At 43.5% G+C, this 19,979-nt stretch overlaps 1 protein-coding gene and 1 non-coding gene across 22 annotated transcripts in view; both read right to left on the reverse strand.

The window, feature by feature from the left end:
* The window catches only part of ZBTB38 (zinc finger and BTB domain containing 38), a 134,465-nt gene that overhangs the window by 38,529 nt on the left and 75,957 nt on the right, over positions 1–19,979 (reverse strand). For 19 of the 21 annotated variants that reach the window (XM_069563509.1, XM_069563535.1, XM_069563600.1 and 16 more), the window contains one exon: positions 7,261–7,365. The gene's annotated coding sequence lies outside the window, so the exon portion shown is untranslated. Of the gene's footprint in view, positions 1–7,260; positions 7,366–8,148; positions 9,550–19,979 lie in introns of those variants that run through there. The other 2 variants (XM_069563625.1, XM_069563616.1) reach the window with 2 other exon arrangements.
* Positions 2,173–2,245, reverse strand: TRNAY-GUA (transfer RNA tyrosine (anticodon GUA)). The gene has a single exon. It is a non-coding gene; the product is annotated as a tRNA-Tyr (tRNA).

Genomic DNA, 19,979 nt, shown 5'->3' on the forward strand with positions numbered 1-19,979 from the left:
CTTGACAGGAAAAAATCTTAAAGGTCAGGCTTTTTTTTTTCAAACCCGATTTAGCACAGCACCCAGGGTGGGCCAGTTCTCTAATGTCTGAGTAAAACCCCATTTGGGGCTTCATTTCACTGCCACGTCATCCCTTTTTCCATCTATCCCTGTGCCTTCGGCTTCCTCAAAGTGGTCCTCCCACCCCTTCCCGTTTTAAAGCAAAGATGGAACATGCATTAGTCTGAGGGAAAGGGTGGAACAGGCAACAGAAGGAATTTGCAGCAGGGACCAGGGATGCAGTAAGGCTGGCCACGGCCTCCCCTACAAGTACCAAGGACCACCCGAGACCTTGGCACCCCTGCTCTCCGAGTTCGGGTCAAGGACTATAGGACCAGGATAGACCGTCTACACAGGGACAGACCAGAATGCTGAGTAGATTCTGAGACCAAAAAAATCTTCCCTTTGGTCTAGAAGTGAATCGGCGTTCTCTTAGAGCTAATCAGAAATCTCCACGACTGCGTGAAAATGCTTATGCGTTTGGGGAGACGGATTCTGAATGCCGCTGTCTTCTGCCTGGCGAGATAATAAATTCAGCTCTGTTTTTACTGAATTGCTGGTCTTATTATCTAGTGATAATCAACTCTGCAAATAATCACAAGTGTTCTAACACACAAACAGGAAAAATGACACAAACAGAACGGGACCTAGAAACAATGTCCCATGCACAAAGCAGGAAGTGGCAGCTTGTATCTATCTCACCTGGCACAAAGCCAGCCTTCAGGGGGTGGCCGAAAGAACCCCAGGATGCTCCTCTAGCACTTGAACAGCCGCTGGATTCCTCAGGACCACAGGGCGATGAGGACTACGTGCACAGGTGTGACCAGCAACATGGGCTGTGCGAGCTGGGTCTTCCTTTTCATACTCCTTGAGAAAATGCTTCGTTCCTCTCAAAACTAAATTATTGGAGACCTTAGCAATTTTCACTTAAATAAGAGAGGAAAAAAATGCTTTAAAAAATAGGAGACAGCCTCCTGCCTCTCTTAGCTTAAAAGGAAAATTTTCTTGACTCTCTTAACTGACAAGAATCCAAGAGCTTCGATGGAACAGGAAGTTTGCATTGTGGTGTCTTTCTGCTGAGAAGCCCAGCAGGCATGGCAGGCTGCTCTTGTCAACAGAACAGTTGGAGGGAGCCAGTGCTTCCTTAGGCTTGGCTTGCTGACTGCCCGTTCCCGCTCTCCTGATAATCCACCTTACGACAGGACCTACCTGTTTCCTCAGCAAACTGGACAGGCAAGGGACACTAGCTTCTGTTCCCTGTCTGCTACAAGTGGTGTGACCCTGAGCAAATCCTACGACTTCCCTGCATTTCCGTTCCCTTATCTGGAATGTGAAGAGGCTGGGCTAGTTTACTTCCTCAGGTTCTTTCCAGCCATAAAGTTTCAAACCATGATTCCTTACCTCCTATTTTGTCACCTGTTGATTGATTCCCCAGCCAGTAGAAAAAAATCCTCATTTCCTCCAAAGCAGACCATCTCTCGCACCCTTAAACCCATGCACTTTCCTCAAAAGTGTATGGGGTACAGGCCGGACTCAAGGTCTGGCCAGTACAAGTACCCCTTGGAGGACCGTGGGAGGGAGCTTCGCAACTGGGATCTCTGGCCAACCTCAGACGTGGAGTTACCAACTGCTTGTTTTAGCACATCTGCTTTTCTGCTGGGGAGGAAATAGAATTATGGCTGGAAGGAGCCTTTTCCATCACTGAACCAAACTTTCTCCGGTTACAGGTGAGGAAATCAAGCCAGCACAGTTCTGTGCCTTTCTTTTCCAAGGCTGCATAGTGGGTCACGGGAACCAGTCCTAGGTCTCCAGTCCAATCTTTTACAGGATGCTCTTTGACCTCCCCCTCAACCCCCCACTGCAGGGCTCTGGGCTCTTTCTCCTGTAGACTTCCTTAGGGCCCCAAGGCAATCCCCTAAGGAACTGTTTTAAACTTTCAAAGTGACAGAGCAACTCTGGGAACATAAAGCCCCACACGACAGTGACAGCTATAAAATGAAAGTGAAAGTGAAGTCGCTCACTCGTGTCTGACTCTTTGCGACCCCATGGACTGTAGCTTGCCAGGCTCCTCCGTCCGTGGGATTTTCCAGGCAAGAGTACTGGAGTGGGTTGCCATTTCCTTCTCCAGATGATTTTCCTGACCCAGGGATTGAACCTAGGTCTCCTGCATTACAGGCAGATGCTTTACCGTCTGAGCCACCAGGGAAGTCTAATGACAGCTATAGCAAGACACAAATCTTTGACCTTATCAGTGCAGCAATCCACTGGTGTCTTTGCTCTAAAAGACAAGCCTGCAGCAGCACTTGGATGGTAGATAAGAACGGGTGAGAAAGATAGGGAGGCCCTGAGAGTAGGGTCCTGATCTGATGATACCTAGCACCAAGCTCATATTTGTTGAATGAATTCAAGTTTGCACATTACCTCTGTCCATTCGCTTCTTGTCAAAAATTCTGAGATTACTGGAATAGCAGGGGCAAGGGTCTCTAAGCCACAACCAGGAACGATGAGCTATTTCATGCTCTCAGTATGTAGCTGGGGAAACTACGTGGGGTGTGGAGACAGAAGGCTGGACTTTGGAGCCAGATAAGAGCCCAGAGAGTGAAAAACTCATGTTTACAACATCAGACCGAACCTCTCAGACTCAATTTCCGCCACACCAGTTATCTGGAGATTCCAGTAAGATGGCCGAGATAATGCATATAAGGGGCAGGATGGACTCCATGAAATTCAGTTCAGTCTTCTCCCCTTAGGGCCTATGGGTTTAGACATAGAAGCCCTAATTCTAAGCAAGGCTCCAGGACACTGGCATCCTGTTCCAAAAAAAGTGAACTGTCAGTGGAATGCCAACAACAGTTATAAAATGACTTGGTAGAATTTTAATAAATATATCCCCATTGAGTCACCCGCTTTCTAAATTACATACAAGGAATGTAAAGTGCAATTTAATAAACACGAGTCAAAATTATGTTTTATATTCTCCATAAATAGCTTAACACCAAACATGTATGTATGTCTCAATCCTCCCCTGTGAATAAATAAAGAGAGCTGGGATGAGGAGGAGAAAAAAGGATAAATTATTCTCTCACCTATAAAATGAGGTTGGAAACAATGTGAACTAGTCTAAAGAGTACATGATTACAAGATGCGAAGAGAAAGGAAATATAATGACACGGATGTTTGTCGACCAGAAGGCAGAGTCAGACAGACAGATGCATCAAACTATTTTAGTGGTGTGCTTGTGCACTGTTACTGCCATTAAATATATTATTGGTAACAACACTTAAAGTTGCACTGGTTTTGCAAACTCTGGGCATAGGAACAGGGTGTTACCACTTACTCCACAGGAAAAGAAGTTGATATGAGGGCTGTGTCACCCAGCACTGCTGTGGCTACACTGCAGATGGCGACAGTGGGTGTGATAAGACTACCATTCCTTCACTATCTGGGATCCGTGTGTCTTCTATCTCATTACAGAATAATTCGTAAACATGAATAACACAAAACTTTTGAGTACAGGCACGTCTTTATGGATTTTAAATCAACCTACCAAGTCTCAGGTTTATCTCCTTTCTCTGCTTCCTAAAAACTGGCATTTGCTAATCTTCATCACTGCAGTACTTGTTTAAAATGAAGATTCTCAGGAGTCTGCCTGAAATTTACTGAATTTGAGTCTCTGTGCTAAGGACCCGAGAACCTACATTTTAGTCAATCCCTCAGGTGTAATCTTCTACAAAAAGACATTTTTTTTTACGTGGACTATTTTTAAAGTCTTTATTGTATTTATTATAACATTTCTTCTGTTTCGTGTTCTGGTGTTTTGGCCATGAGGTGTGTGGGATCTTATCTCTCCTACCACTGATCGAACCCACACCACCTGCTCTGGAAGGTGAAGTCTTAACCACTGGACCAGCAGGGAACTCCTTCCCAGGTAGATTCTTATCCATACTAAATTGCAGGTCATTTAAACTCTCACAGGATAGACTAGCTATCATGGAAGGTATGTGCGTGCCATGACAAAATGAACATGCTAAAATAAGTCATAAAAATAAGCCTTTAGGTATAGACAGATATTAGACAAACATACATATACCTAAAAAATTGTAAGGGGAATGGAATTAGCATTTATTAATTGCCTACTATGGCATGGATCCTGACCAAGTTATATATTACTCAATCTCCAAAACAATCCTATTTGAGTTATGGATGGAAAAAGTTAGGCTTAGAAAGTAACTTTTCTGAAGTCACAACCCTGGAAAATGGCCCAGCTAGGTTGTGAAACTAGATTTATCTGACCCCAGCCATCTCATTCCATTGTACTAAGCTCATATGCCCATGAAATACATACACACACACACACACACACACGTGCGCGTGCACACACACGCACACACACACACACCCACTCTCTCTCTCTCTCTCTCTTCCCTGTCATACAACAGTCATATGGCAACAGGCAAAACACAAATCTGATTACTGTTAGAAACCTTTACATCAGCAGAAATGTAGTTTTTAAGAACTTTCTATCAACGGATATTCTTTGGTCGTCTGTCGACAACAGAATAAAGAGGACGACAACTGTCAAAACCACATTTAACATCTTGAAATTTTAGTAATCAGAAGTGTGTTTTGGGGCTTGTTAGGATAAAATTTTTGCAGTGATTCTTGATTTGTGCAAACTACACATTTTTTTTGGGAAATGGAACCACTTGATATCCATTCTGCAGGTCATAGCATGTTACAAAGGAAAACAATTAATTAGGGATTTAGCACTTGTCAATCCAATGGCCGTCTTAGGCCTCATATCCCCTGTCTCGTTCATCTGGGCTTCCCTGGTGGCCAAGTGGTAAAGAATCTGCCTGCAATGCAGGAGACCCAGGTTCACTCCCTGAGTGGGGAAGATCCCCTTGAGGAGGGTATGGCAACTGACTCTAGTACTCTTGCCTGGGAATTGTGACTGAAGCGACTAAGCAGAAGCCTAACACTGTACCCTCTCTCCTCTGGGAAACCCTCTACTGCTGGCTTCCAGAGCCCTGTTCTCTCATTCTTCCTTGCTCTCTTGTCAGACTTTTTGCTAGGTCCTCTCAGAAGGCTCCATCCTCAAGCTTTGCCTCTCTACGGTTTTTCACTGGAAAATTTGTTCTCTCATCTCTTAACTTTTTTTATATCAGTGATTCTAAACTAGCCCTAGCCTCCCTGTGGGGTGCAAAACCACTGATTGTCTGGGGGACATCATACGTCATACTTCAACACTTCAAACTCAGCCCCTCGAAAATGCAGTCCCTCACCCTTCTCCAAGTTGTCTTCATGGGTACCACTGCTCTGGAAATCTCAGTGTCAGCTTTAGCTGTTTTTTCTCTACTCAGATGTCAGATTGGGTCAGTTTTTCCCTTTGCGTCCATTCCTTTCCCATTTCGCTGCTATCATCCGTTTCCGGCCTTCCCCAAGTTCCCCCTACCCTGCCTTTTCCTTGGTGGATTGTGGTGCCCTTCTAATTGGTCTCCCTGTCTCTGGTTTCTGCCCTGCCTTTTCTTCTGATTTCAAAGTAGGTACTCGATAAATATTTGCTGTGACATTTATAGAACTCCTAGAAGTTTGCAAAGCACACTCACACTCAACATCTCATTTGTTCCATTTGGAGCTTAAGTTTATTACAAGTAGCATTCCAGGCTTACAATCTGATTTCTGTTACTTAAGGCAATCACTGGAGCTACTTCTAACTTTGAACCTTGTAAATTAAAGCATCTCTTAAATTGCTTTACTTTTGAAGATTCAGTGTCTTGTGTGGCCTACAAGCTAAAAGAGAAGAGCATTTCAAGTCAGAGAGAGCTCCCTTGCCAAAATGCTTTTTTCTCTGCTGATAAAGGTGATGGTGACAGCAAAATCAAAATTGAAAAGAAACTCCTTTCTGTAAATTTTTAAAAAACGTGTTTCCTATTTATCCAGTTGGTATCCTATTTACAAGTCAATCTCCAACATCCTTGGAAGCTGATATTCTGGCATGGTAACAGAAAAATTCTAACAGTTGAACAATAATTCCTCACTAAGAGAATGAACATGACCATTATCATGACTGTAAAAACAGAGTAATATGTTTGGTCTTAAATACCCAAATAAGTGCCTTAAATACCCAAATAAGAGCTCAATAAACATTTGTGGAATGAATAAATGAATTCAGAGCTGGCCTTACTATTGTTTATAAATTGAAAGCATCAGTTTCCACAGATGGATGGAAAAGTACATTAAATTTGAAAAAACAAAAACAAAAAAACTTGCACTGAGGGCCAGAACTGTGATACATCAACTACCCCCGTCTCTTCTGGGTCCACTCCGACCGCTGCAGAAGTAGGCAGAGGAGACGGGGGCTACTGGCAGGCACTGTGCTCTTAACTCGGCCTCTCTGGAGTTGAGGTTTCAAGCTCCTGGAGGGCAAGCACTCTACCTTGAACTTCGTGGTCCTATCCCTGTGCTCTGCATACCGAATGTGCATCATAAAAGTGGTCTGAGAGGCAAAGTCCTCCATGACCTGCCTGCATTTTCACCTTCCAATCCTTCACATTTATACTTTCTTACTTCGCAGAGGTAGTGTGAGGAGTAAAAACACAGCACTTAAAGCATTTAACACACTGCCTTGCATTCACACACAAAAGCGCTTGATCAATGGGAGTTGTTATCACCGTCATCTGGGGCTCTGTTTATGCCTCAAAGGTGGAGCTTAGTGTGCTGGGCTGTCAATACCTGTCGGTGCAGTGTGCGTCCTGGGGGTGGACTCTTCACGTGTGTATCCTCAGCGCCTAGCACAGTGTTCCCCCTGTAGCAGGCCCAGAAGCTGACTGCATGAATGAGCAATTGCGACGCACGCTCCAGGCCTGCCCCAACCCAGCCCACTGGGTCTCCCTGAAGAGTCATTTAAACTCTCTGGGCCTTGGTGACGTCTGTGGGTCCTTCCGGCCTGAAGAAGCCAGAAGACAAGACTCACAGAAGCTCTCACAACAGTCACTGGCAGAACTGGAACTAGAAGGCTTTCATTCCCCCTTCATCACCAGGCACCTCACACATCACGTCTCCTTAATAACAGCTTGCCTAAATGTCATTGTCACTTTGTAATCCCCAAACCTGGTGGATTGCTGGCCACAAAGCATAAGCTCCTTGGGAGCGGTTTAGGCCCTCAGAAAAAAACATTGCCTATTTCAAGTAGAGAACAAAAGATGTAAATTCGATTACCTCAGTTAGAACAGACCAGCTTTAACAGAGTTAGTGTCTTGAGCTTCGGAAGAAATCACTTGGAAATCCTTGGTTCTGAGTCCTCCATTTCCTCCACATCTAGATCTAAAAAGAAGTAATACAAAAATAATAATGTCTCATGACTAGGTGCCAGGACCGAACGAATCAGAAAGAAAAGTGACTTCCATTAGCATGTGGACTGAACACCTACTGTTATTTCAGCACTGGGTAAAGCAAATGACATAGGTGATTCATACAGTCCTCAAAACATAGGAGACATCCCCCCATTTTACAGCTACGTCAAAAGAGGCTCTGAAAGGTCACAGAATCTGTTCAAGGTCACAGAGCTAGCCGATGTTAGACCTGGGACTTGAACACAGGTTCACCCCAGATTCCAAATCCTGGGTTATTAACCTGTAAATCAGGGTTTAAAAACTTTTTTGACAGTGACCCACCATTTTAAAAAATCATATTACATAAACGGAAAGTCCAAAGCCTGAAAACAACGCTTACTCTTATTATATACAATGCACCCTGATATTTTCTATTCTTTTTTATATTGCATTATATATTCTATATCTTCAAAAAAAAATCTGGTAGCAACCCACTAAATTGATTTCACAATCCTCTAATGGGTCTCAATTCTTGCTAGAAAAACACTACCCTCAGAGATAGTACCTCACTACAAGTTTCTCAGAAACCGCGAACCTAATCCTCCTATGCTTTTTAACCATGAGAACCTGACCGAGTCGTTGAGCTTCATAATTAGGAGAAAAGTTTCTAACCTTTAAAATAGGTCTAAGGCACCAAAATACGTATCATCCATTATGGATCCTTAGAAGAGATATTTAATTTGGGCCAAAGTCCAGAATGGAATTAGTCACTTACCTATAGGAGAGGAGTTATAAAGTGGCACCGCAGACAGACTAAAACCTCAGGTGATTTATAATATATCCTGCAAAAAGTGGCTAACAGCGGGCGGTCATGTTGTACCAACAGTGGAGACCTAACTACTGCCGAAGTAGGAGGCTGAGATTGCAAAGCCCTGGGGGCAGGGCCCTGCCTTTGCACTTCCCATTCAATTCCAGGGGCTTTGGTGTTCAACCAAGGAAATCCTCAGGTTCCGGATGGGTCAGGACGGGGGTCCAATTCGCGGTCCGAGGGAGGGGAGATGCGACTGTCAGCGCCGTTCCGAAACTGCTGGACCGGAGCCCGTCACGTCCCCCGCCCTTGGGTGCGCGTTGGTCCCCGGACCCCCGCCCTTCAGCATAGCCTTGCAGATGGGCCACGGCTGCGGCGCAACGTGCCCGACTCCGTGGCTGGACCCCGACTCCCAGGGCGCGGGCCCGGGCGTCCGGGCACCTGCGGGCGCTGGGTCCCCGCAACACCTCGGCTCTCCGGAGTCCGCGGAGCTCCCAGCCCCGCGCGAGCGTTCCCCGGCCGGGTTTTGAGGCTCCTTCCCGGGATAGCAGGGGTCGGGCCGGCCTCGCCTCGCCCGCCCGCCCCGCACACGGCCCCTGTGCTGGCACTTACAGGGCTCGGCCGCTGCCCCGCGAGCGCGTTCCCCGGGGGTCCATGGCGCTTCCGGACCCGCGAGTCAGGCCGCGGCGTCTCGCAGCACCGCCCAGAAAATGGACGCCGGCGGCTCGGCTCGGCCGGCCCGGCCCGCCCCCGGCGCCGGGTTGGGGACGCCACCCGGCAGGGAAGAGGGCTCCTCGGCCTCAGCCGCGGGCTGGGCTCCGGGGCACCAACGAGCGTGCCCAGGACCAGGCCTCGGGAGGACGGGCAGGGCCGGGACCTGGGGCGGGGGTGGGGGGGCGGGGAGAGGGACACACCTCGGCCCGGCAAAACCCCAAACCCAACCTGGGCGCGACGGGGAGACGAGGGGGGGCCCACGACGGCCCCAGATGCCAGCAAGGGGGCTGCGGCCTCAGCCTCTCTCCTCTCGGGAGATCCCAGAACCCGCCCCAAGGGCAACCACTTAGGGGTCTACGGCCACAAAACCTAGTCCGTACCAGAACCAGGCCTGGGTTTGCAGATGGGTCCCCAGGTTCCGCATCCAGATCCCAGACAGCATCCAACCCCTGCCTGTTTAAGAGTGGCAGGTTTCAGAGTAAGTCAACTGCAGTTTTCATTTAAACTCTCAGGAATCGAGTGTCACCTGCGCTTTCCCATGGCTGACAGGAGATATCTAGACATTTTCCCAACGTGCTGTGAAAACTAGTTCGCGGAAAAGACCCAGGCCTCCTCCTGAAATAAAGCGCGCTGACTGCCTGCTATGCTAGACCTTTCACCCAAAGATTCAGGGACTGCTCATTGAAAAAGTATTTACTGAGGCCTGCCACAAACTCGCCTTATGGAGGAGCTAACAGCCTAGTTAGCTATATTGTAGAGGTTTTGTTTGCTTGTTTTCTACAAAACCATCCACCTTCTCTGCATTTTGGTGGTATGAGTCTTATTTTTTAAATTTTCTTTTGAAAAGATGCATTCCCAGGTTACAGTTTAAAAAGATAAGTCTGTTCTTTTCATGACTTAACATCCTGTTTTTAGTTTGGAATACAGCGCTCTGCATCCTAGTTCCTGATCACGTTTTAAGATTGTGAACATTCTTACAGAAAACAAACCTATGGTTACCAAAGGGCAAACGTGGGGGTGGGGGCGGCAGGGATAAATCAGGAGCTTGGGATGAGTATACACACATTACTGTAAGACATAAGCAACAAGGGACCTCCTGTATAGCACAGAGACTCTACTCAATATTCTGTGATAACTATAAGAGAAAAGAATTGGAAAAAGAATGAATATATGTATATGTATAACTAAATTGCTTTGCTGTACCCCTGAATCTAACACAACATTGTAAATCAACTATACTCCAATAAAATTTTTTAAAAGTCACTCCCAATGTAAAAACAAAAAAGATTGTGATGATTCTGAGGAATAAAGTAGAATCCAATATTATATACAAAGTTGGTAAAACATTTTAATAATCAAGGAGAAATATACTGACTTAAAGTCAAATTAAAGCATCATGTAATTTAAAAATAAAGACAGGGTTTTTAAGGCCGATAGGTTGGGCAACACGCACACACATGTACACTAGCAATTCCTAACTTCCTCAAAGCCAAGCGTCCTTTATTATTTCTCTGTGGGTCACGTTCAAAAAGAGCTATTCCACTAAATTGCATTTATTAACTAACGATTCATCTTCCCACTTAAAAAAACAACAACCCTGGCATGTTTTTGTGTATGTCATTGCCCATCCGAGCTTCAACCAAAACCTGAGCGAACCCATTGTTAATCATGGATTCCAAACTAAAGAAATCTCTGGTCTGATCGCAACTTTATGTGTTTCCATTGAGCCTTTGGGAAAACTAGGCATGGGGATTAGGAACCTCAGGTTGGGAAGTGCCAGTATGAGGTATTATTGCTCTCCATGCTGCCCTGCTGCGACTGGAAGGTGGGAGGGTGGCACAGCAGGGCAGTTTGCCCTTTGGATTCTGCCTGCCTGGGTTTAAAGCCTAGCTTTGTCACTTACAAGGCTACTCGCTGACTTCAGGCAAGCTACTTAACCTCCCTGAGCCTCAGCTTGCTCATCTGTAAAATAGGGCTGATTTTAATATTACACTTACCTCACAGGGCTTTTTTATAGTTAAATGGGATAATACGTGTGAAGCATCTGCATTATGGTTGTTGGTGCTGGAAGTCAAGTATTCAGAGTTCTAAGTTTCTACTATCCAAGCAGTAAGAATCCTAGTTCCCATGGGTAAAGCAACTTTTAAGCCCTAGAAAATTTCTATGGGTAAGCTCCCAGGGTCACATGCTGAGTGACATAAAGGGATTTAAATACAGGTCTGACTGTACAGCCCACTTTCTATGCTGCTAACATGTTCCCCGTGGTACCTTGTCAACAGCTTGTTAAGGTTGAAATCAGCTCTGGCTTTCCTAAGAGGCTTAGCAAGTGAATGGCTCCTTACATCCACTTGCGAATTCACAAACAGTGGCATTTCTTTCTCATTAGGGCCAAATGTTTCTCCAGAAGTGAGTAGATTTCCCCCAAATTGTTATTAATAACTAAAATATCACAGCAACAGTTTTAAACACTGCAGCCTAAAACTTACATAATCATCCTGTCCTTCAAAATTTTCCACCCTTCCTCATAACCAGTTACATATTCTCTCTCTTAATCATTCTTCTGAGTATGGGGAACTATCTGGAAATTTCCAAGAATGTCCCAATTTGTTAAAATATTCATTCTTTTCTATAAAGATTTATTCCTTTCAAAACAACTATGATATATTTTTATATCCTTATAATACTTTTCATTTCAGTGCATTTAGCAAATAAGAAAAAAATATCCTAAGACTTTTAAGTCTTAAATTTCTACTATTAGTAGTTCTTCAACATCTCCCCAGCATGGCTCCTGATCCTTTTCTAGTGGCCTTTTGTAGGAAGTTTTCCTTGTTTTCTACCTCTTTTTGTTTAATCCCTACATGATTTCTATTATGCTACGAGTGCCTGTTTGAGCTTTCTGATTTAAGATTCTTGGCCAATTTACCGCCCCTCTTCTCTCTCTTTTTTAAGTTTTCCATATTCTCATCATATATAAAAAGTCTAAAGCATGTCTCATAAACCCACTTGCTTCCTTTGTTTTCCACCATGGGTTAGGAATCATTAGGAGTCACTCCGCCTCCCATTCTTCCTGTACTCTGTTAATTTATTGTTTTATTTCTCTCTTCCCCTCATCCTGGGCACTCACCGGGTTCTGTCACTTGGTTTTCTCTTCTATAACTGCTTATCTCTTTCCCTTCAAGCATTTTAAGAAAGTCTCTGTCCAAATCTTCTATAATCCCCGCCACATTTCTGAAAGGCCTCTTGTGATGTCATGTTGAGAAGTCTACCAAAGTCCTTGCAGAAGTAGGGTGTAGACTGGGGTGGCAGCTTCCCACCCCTGGGAGCCAGGCAGGAAGCAGTAGGAACTGGGGCCTAGAGGGTCATTCATGTCCCACCCAAGTGGGGAATGGGAGTGTCACTCCCCAGCCCCAGACTCATTGTTGTCAGATGAGAACGCCAAATCTGCAGAGTTTTCCAATGGAGCCCAAATCAGGATATTTATATAAAATATATAAAATGTTGACCATGTTAAAAAAAGAACATGAATGTGTATCTGATCAAGCCTTTAGCTCTAATTTACAGAAAACCTCTGAGACAGAGGAACATGTAAAACAGCATGAAGGAATGCAATCTCAAATTTCTGACTGTGGGAAACTATGAGTCAGACAAATTGTTTCTTCAACAAAAATTTTATGATGATAGCAAGGATGACAGGAAGAGAGGGAAGGAAACCTATTGATTAAATAAAATTTAAGGAAATATTAATTGCAGTATGAACCTTATTTGGAATTGTGCTTTGAACACTTTTTTTAAAATGACCTAACTGGACAGATTTGAATGCTGACTGTGATATTAATAAAGACTTATTGTTATTTGTTGATATGATAATGATGCTGTGGTTATTTTTCTAGTTGACATTTTTCATGTAATTTTTTAGTATTCCACATTTTAAAAACTTTTTATCTAGAACTGTTTCAAAGTTATGGAAGACTTACTAGAGCAATACCAAAAACCCCTATGTATACCACACCTATATCTACCTTTTTATCTATTTTTTTCCTTGATTCATTTGTAAGTTGCAAATATTATTCTCTTCTATACCTAAATACTTTAACATTTATTTCCTTTAAAAAGTTCTTCTCTCTTAATATCTTTATCTTTTAGAGACTCATACTGATAGATGGAGAAACAGTGTCAGACTTAATTTTTTGGGCTCCAAATCACTGCAGATGGTGATTGCAGCCATGAAATTAGAAGACGCTTACTCCTTGGAAGGAAAGTTAGGACCAACCTAGATAGCATATTGAAAAGCAGAGACATTACTTTGCCGACTAAGGTCCGTCTAGTCAAGGCTATAGTTTTTCTAGTGGTCATGTATGGATGTGAGAGTTGGACTGTGAAGAAAGCTGAGCGCCGAAGACTTGATGCTTTTGAACTGTGGTGTTGGAGAAGACTCTTGAGAGTCCCTTGGACTGCAAGGAGATCCAACCAGTCCATCCTAAAGGAGATCAGTTCTGGGATTTCTTTGGAAGGACTGATGCTAAAGCTGAAACTCCAATACTTTGGCTACCTCATGCGAAGAATTGACTCATTGGAAAAGACCCTGATGCTGGGAGGGATTGGGAGCAGGAGGAGAAAGGGACGACAGAGGATGAGGTGGCTGGATGGCATCACCAACTCGATGGACATGAGTTTGAGTGAACTCCGGGAGTTGGTGATGGACAGGGAGGCCTGGCGTGCTGCGATTCATGGGGTCACAAAGAGTCAAACATGACTGAGCGACTGAACTGAACTGAACTAAAATTTTTAGAGATAAAGCAATGTGATCTGGGATTTGCTTTAAAATAACACAGATGAGGATTTACATGAAACAAGATTGGCCAGTTATTGAGAATTGTTGAAACTGAACCATAACTATACAGGATTTCATTGAAGTAGTTTTTCCATATTGTACACATGTTTAAGATTTTCATAATAAAGTTTTAAAAGATTATGTTAATGAAAGACTTTAAAGTGATATGCAATGCTTACAGTATAGTAAGTAAATAAAAAGATACGAAATTGCCTATAAAAATATTATCTCAACTATTAAAAAAATCAGTGGGCATAGATAAAGGGCTGAAAGAATGCACGTCAAACTGGTAACATTCCAAATTATTTCAAAGTAAGTATATATTACGTTTATAATGAGAAGGAAAAAGAGTAATATAGTTCAAAAAACAGAAAACAAAGTTGGCAATGGATTCAATTAAAACTATTGTTAGAAGTCAAACAAAGCACATATGTAGGTTGGACTGACCAGTGGGCCCCCAGTTTGCAGCTTTTGACTTAGAAAATGAGTCCACAAAACTGTATCCTACAGGCCAATTTCACCTGCCAACTGTTTGTGTATAATCTACAAGCTAAGGATGGTTTCAACATCTTTAAATGATTGAAAAAAAAAAACAAAACAAAAGAAAAACAATATTTCATGACATGAAAAGTTACATGAAAATCAAATTTCATTGCCCATAAGTGAAATTTTATTGGGACACAGTCACAGCCATTCATTTCTGTATCTATGACAGTATATACATTATATATAATTCATATTATATATTAGTATATTTTTAATTTCATCAACAGTTTGTGAAACATTGTTTTCTTTGTCATTATATAAATATGCAGATAACATCCTCAGTTTTGCCTCCACTTACAGAGCTAAAATACTTACTATCTGGCCCTTTACAGAAAAAGTCTGCCAACTGCTGGTTTAGAAGCGGGCTTCCCATGTGACCTAAAAGCGTCTTGATTTAGCAGAAAGAGCACTGGACTAGGAGTTAAGCGAGGCCACTTAACTCTCTGAGTGACCTAGAGAAGGCACAATTTCTCTGGGCCACAGTTCTCTCAATACGACCGAATAAAGTGAACCTACCATTCCCACAGCGACTGAAGTCTGGGGTTCATGTTCCCATAAGAGCTGAGCAAGAAGTACAGGGTGTTGGCAGCACTATGTGCTGGTGTGCCAGCCAGGGGCAGTGCTTCTGGAGACCATGGAGCTCAAACAAGCAGAATCTCCACTGCGGATGGCTTAATGGGCACTCAGAGCAGGGCGTGGATAGGCGGGTGAAGAGCAGGGAAAGACAGGCTTTGCGAGCTTCAAAAGCTGAGCTGCATGCCTGCTGAGGGCAACATGACTTTGGGCAAAAGAGTTTCTAAAATTTTCCATGCATCTATGGCCATGGAATTCTCCAGGCAAGAATCCTGCAGTGGGTAGCCTTTCCCTTCTCCAGGGGATCTTCCTGACCCAAAGGTTCAAAGTTGAGTCTCCCACATTTCAGGCAGATTCTTTACCATCTGAGCTACCAGGGAAGCCACCTAAAACACATATTATAGGTCTATCTCCAGGCTGAGCTTTGTGGAAAACGAAAAGCAATTGGTCACAACAAATGTAAAAATCTGCCCATTTAGAATTTAGTCCAGATCCAGTCAAGTGACAGTGGCAGGGGTAGAGGTGGTCCCAGCATGAAAATAGAAGCCTTGGGACAGAGACTTCCTAGTTCCTGGGATAAATCACCCTTAGCAAGGCCAATCTGTAGGCTCTTTGTCACAGCCTCGGTGGGACAGTGGAGCCCCAAGGCCAACATCATGACTGAAGCCAGACAGAACATGGGAGCACCCAGCCCATACACAGCCTGCATCTCAGGGGCTCTCCTAGCCTCTTTTTACTCCTTGCAACCCCTCCTACTCTTTCTCCTGTGCCCGGCAACCCCAGCTTCAGGGTGCGGCACAGCAGCCTGCCTCCTGACTGCTCGCTTTGTTCCCTCTCCCTGATTTCCTGCACCCCCTCCCCACCTCCTTGCTGCCCTCTCGGTCTGCAGTCCTTCCATCTCCCCCCTTTGCCCCACAGATGACCATCCCACTCGCTTTCACATCGTTTCCCCAATACCTTGCATTTTCTAATCTTTCAGTGTAACCCCTCTGTTTCCCTACTACAGGTCCCCTACTTCCCTTCCACAGCTCAAGAAACAAGAGAAAAGGGGGAAAAAAATTACAAGGGCACTGCCCTTCTGGGATTTAACCACATTCTCAGCTGGTGGCTTTTGTTTTCTCGTCTCACTGGCTTGTAAGGCCCTCGGGGCAGGGACACCACGTCATGCTCGGCACTGGGGAAGATGGGCAGGACCGTGAGGCCTTAATTAGAGCAAGGCCTCAGACTGGGTAGAAGATTTCAGCAGGCAAAAAAAAAAAAAAGGAATTTCAAAATATCTATTTGGCAGCAATGACCACAGGGTAAGGAAGAGGTTTATTTAATCATATAAAGAAAATCATGAAAGACTTCACAGCTTTTTATGAACACAGAAAAAAAAATATTTATACTGGCATTTGAAAAACAAAATTGAACCAGAAAACAAACTTCCTCCATAGGCCAAATATAGAGACTGCAGACACAAACGCTAGTCTCGAACCCTGAACTAGAACAGCTGCAGAAGCAAGAAAACCATTAAAGGAAAAGATGCAAAACAAATCACAAGATCAAAAGAGCCATTTTCTGGTCAATGAGATGTTTGGGCCATGGCAGTGTCATGCTGGGCTCACCTAACAAAGATAAGGGCTTTGGCAACTGGTCTTTGATTTACCTGCTTCCCACAGAAGCAGAGCAGGGCTTCAGGGAGACCCCCCCCCCCACGACCTGTCAGGGAAGGTAAAAAAAAGCAGAAGCATCTTGCCTGCATCACAAATTCAATTTTTTTGCATTCAAGGGCTTCTCAACTTAACATCTGCTCATGAATGCGAAAGAGTGGCAGCCCTTATGGAGGTCACCTGGCAAGGCAGGCAGACCAGCTTGGCTCAGGGCAGCCAGACATACGGTGGCTTATTAGGAGCCAAGACATTTTGGGAAGGTGACCGAGGATAAGACACAGAGTCCTGGGGAAGAACCATCCTTGCCATCAGTTGCAATGCCCCCAAAGTGAAGGCTGACCTCCAGGAAACAGTATAAAAGCCCACTAAGAGAATAGCATTCCATTCGTTTCTTTCTGAAACAGAGAGGACATACAATTGTACCTGTCCATACAATGCCCTAGCTTTGTACACAAACCTGGACATGAGCTTCATAGGGAGTTTTATGTCACATTTCCATTCTGTTTGGGTGGCAGTGGTCTCTGTCACATAGGAGATGCTCAACAAACATTTGAAGAAATGAACTGACTTGGTGAAGCCCCCTCCCACTTACCCCTACCCCCACTGACGAACAATAGTCTACTCCAAAGGGCTAGAACATTCTTCAATGCAGTGGAATATTTCATGGCTGGTCAAATTCAAACAAAGTGGACTGAGCCAGGCCACTTCTAACTTCTGATAAGCAAAGCCCAATAAATTGTGAATCAATTTTAGAAGGGGCTTTTGGAACATTCAGAAGACTTGGAAGGGCCTTGTTTCTAACTTGCAGAGCAAACCTATCCCTTTGTTCTTGGAGCTTCTTTAGCAGACAAACCTAAAAGGCACAAAAGATTTCTGGTTCTGAAGAATTTCCTTAGCATTATTTATTCAAATAGAGAAAGATCAGTCCAAGTAGCAAAGTCTTTAGAAAGTCACCAACAAACAGGCAAAGAGTTCTGCAGAAACTGAAGCATTTGAGGCGTTAGAGGACAAAGGCAATTTACTGGCAAGATGGGACAGACCCTTCCACTTCTTGCCTTTGAAAAAAAAAAATTAAAGGAAGTGGCTCTCTCAGTGTTTTGCCATGAGTCAAAGTTCTGGAGTTCTTAAGAAAAACAAAGCAAGAGGCTTCCCAGAAATTTCCCTGCTCCAGGATTCCTTTCTTTTGTGGATTTCTTGGGTTAAACTGAACCTGTGCCTGAATTTCACCACCACCTAGGACTGCAATGTTCAGAGCTTCACTGCATCTTTGGAGCAGTGCTGGGGTGAGGCTGGGTCAAAGGCAATGCCTCTGATGGCACCAAGTTCTGGGAATTTGGGAGTCTGGGCCACTGTCTCACTGCAGGGGCAGCTTACCTAAGCCAGGCTCAACCCATGAAGTCTCAGACCTGACTCTGATACAATGGCAGTAACTCATTAGAAAGGAAAGTTTGCGGTCTGAGCACGAACAACTCTCTGCCTGGCAATGCTCTCCATCATATCTTCACCTGTCTGGATCCATCTTACCATCTAGGTCTCCACCTAAATACCACCTCCTACAATGCTTTGCCTGGCCAACCCTTCTCAAGTGGCTCTTCTCCTCCCAAAAATATACCCTCACTTTTTAAAACTTTATCTTCTCTTTCTTACTTGCACTTGTCTTCTATAATTATTTGTTTACATATTTATTTTTGCACCCCTGGCCCCTCACCCCTCCACCACACTAGGGGTGGGTCTGTGAGAGGCAGGCCCTGATCTCTCTTGTTCGTTACTCTGTTTCTAGCCTCTGCAATATGACTGGTAGGTAGTAGGTACTCAGTATGTGTGTTGAATGTTTAATTACCAAAAAAGCTGTGAAGGATAGCATTTCCCATGGAAGGGAGCTGCTAGAGTGAACCATATGGTACCAGGAACTCAAAGGCATCGTGTATCAAAAAGAAAAGTGCTAGATCATTTTCAAGATTCATCTCCCCATATCAACCAGCCCTAAGATGTGGTCTGGGTACTCAGACCCTCTATGGGGGGAATCCATGAAAATCATTGACCTAAATCAACATCACTCTAGTAGCAAGAGGTGCAATCTTGGTATTCTCACCGAGTTAAGGCTTGGGAAAAAAATCCTATTCTCTAAAATGATAATAATTATATTATTATTATTTGATAATAATGATATATTATTTTATAATAATAATTATCAAATCTTGTTATTATCATAAGATTTGAGAATTGTAGACTCCAAATCATTCCGGTAAAACCCCACAGATTCATCCATTTCGTTTTGGTAAGAGCCAAGCAGTTGTTTGCACATTCTTTCTGTCGCACCTGCCTTGGCCTGCCCAGTGTAAACACCTTGGCCAAAAAGTGTAAATGGGTGAAGCACCGCCTTTTCAACAATGAGCAGGAATAAGTGCGATTCTCTACAATTGGCAGGAAGTGTTTTTGGCTAATTTAGAAAATCCAATGATAATTGTAAATGGGTAAATTTAGAAAAGCTTTGTGTCTGGTAAACATTTCTGTGAAATATGAAGGCAAAGCATTAAGGCAAAACACACAAAGTAATAAATAATAATTATTCTTCCATTCACTGTTCTATTTATTACAATGACAATGATACAACATACTTCCCACCAGTCTTAGTTGGCTTTCAAGCTCCTTGACTTGTGTTTCAAATTCTTTTAGGAGAGACCAAGAGCAAAATAATGAAAAATGCCAGAAAAAAAATCATGAGGTATGAAAATCTACAAGATGACGCAATCATGCTTGAGTTAAAAACAAAAGGATCGACATTTTACAGAGAAGCAGTACACTGTTGAATCTCTCTGGCATTCAATTGGAGGGTAAAACAATTCCACTGAATCCATCTAATCTTGTGATTAAGATTCAAATGGTTTCAAAATGATTAATTTGTACCAGCCTATCAAAATAGAAGACATTGAGTTGTAATCTTTCTGAACAGCAATAGTGTTTTAATTACAAATGCCAGGCTCATTATTGTCTCAAGAGCAAATGACAATTAGCCTAGTCCTACTGCAACTGTTAATGCTACTGATGCTAAAATAAATAGGCAATATGGAATCAGGGCTCTGACATTTCCCTTCAGTTTACGATCTTCTGATTGATGCTATATGCAAAATGTACTTAGTCATTTTAAGTCACAGGCAAGCAGGAAAATGGCTCCCAAACAGCAAAAAAAAAAAAAAAAGGAGGGGGGAAAAAAAGGTGTTACAGGAAGAATATTTCATGGCAAGCCCACAGAACGAAATCACTATGATCTGAATCATGTTCTAATACAATTGAACCAGAGAAAAGCTCTGAGCAAGATATTTATGTTGGCTTCCAAACAACAACAACAACAAATCTTTAGTCCACTAGAGGTTTGATTTTACAGACAGTGCTTTGGGATATTAGACAGACTGCTAGGATAAAGCAACTATTTACACAGATGGTTGTGCATCTCAACGTTCTACACGTTGGAGCAAAGCTCA

Source organism: Ovis canadensis, chromosome 1 (genome assembly GCF_042477335.2).
Source record: "Ovis canadensis isolate MfBH-ARS-UI-01 breed Bighorn chromosome 1, ARS-UI_OviCan_v2, whole genome shotgun sequence".
Classification (NCBI taxonomy): Eukaryota; Metazoa; Chordata; class Mammalia; order Artiodactyla; family Bovidae; genus Ovis; species Ovis canadensis.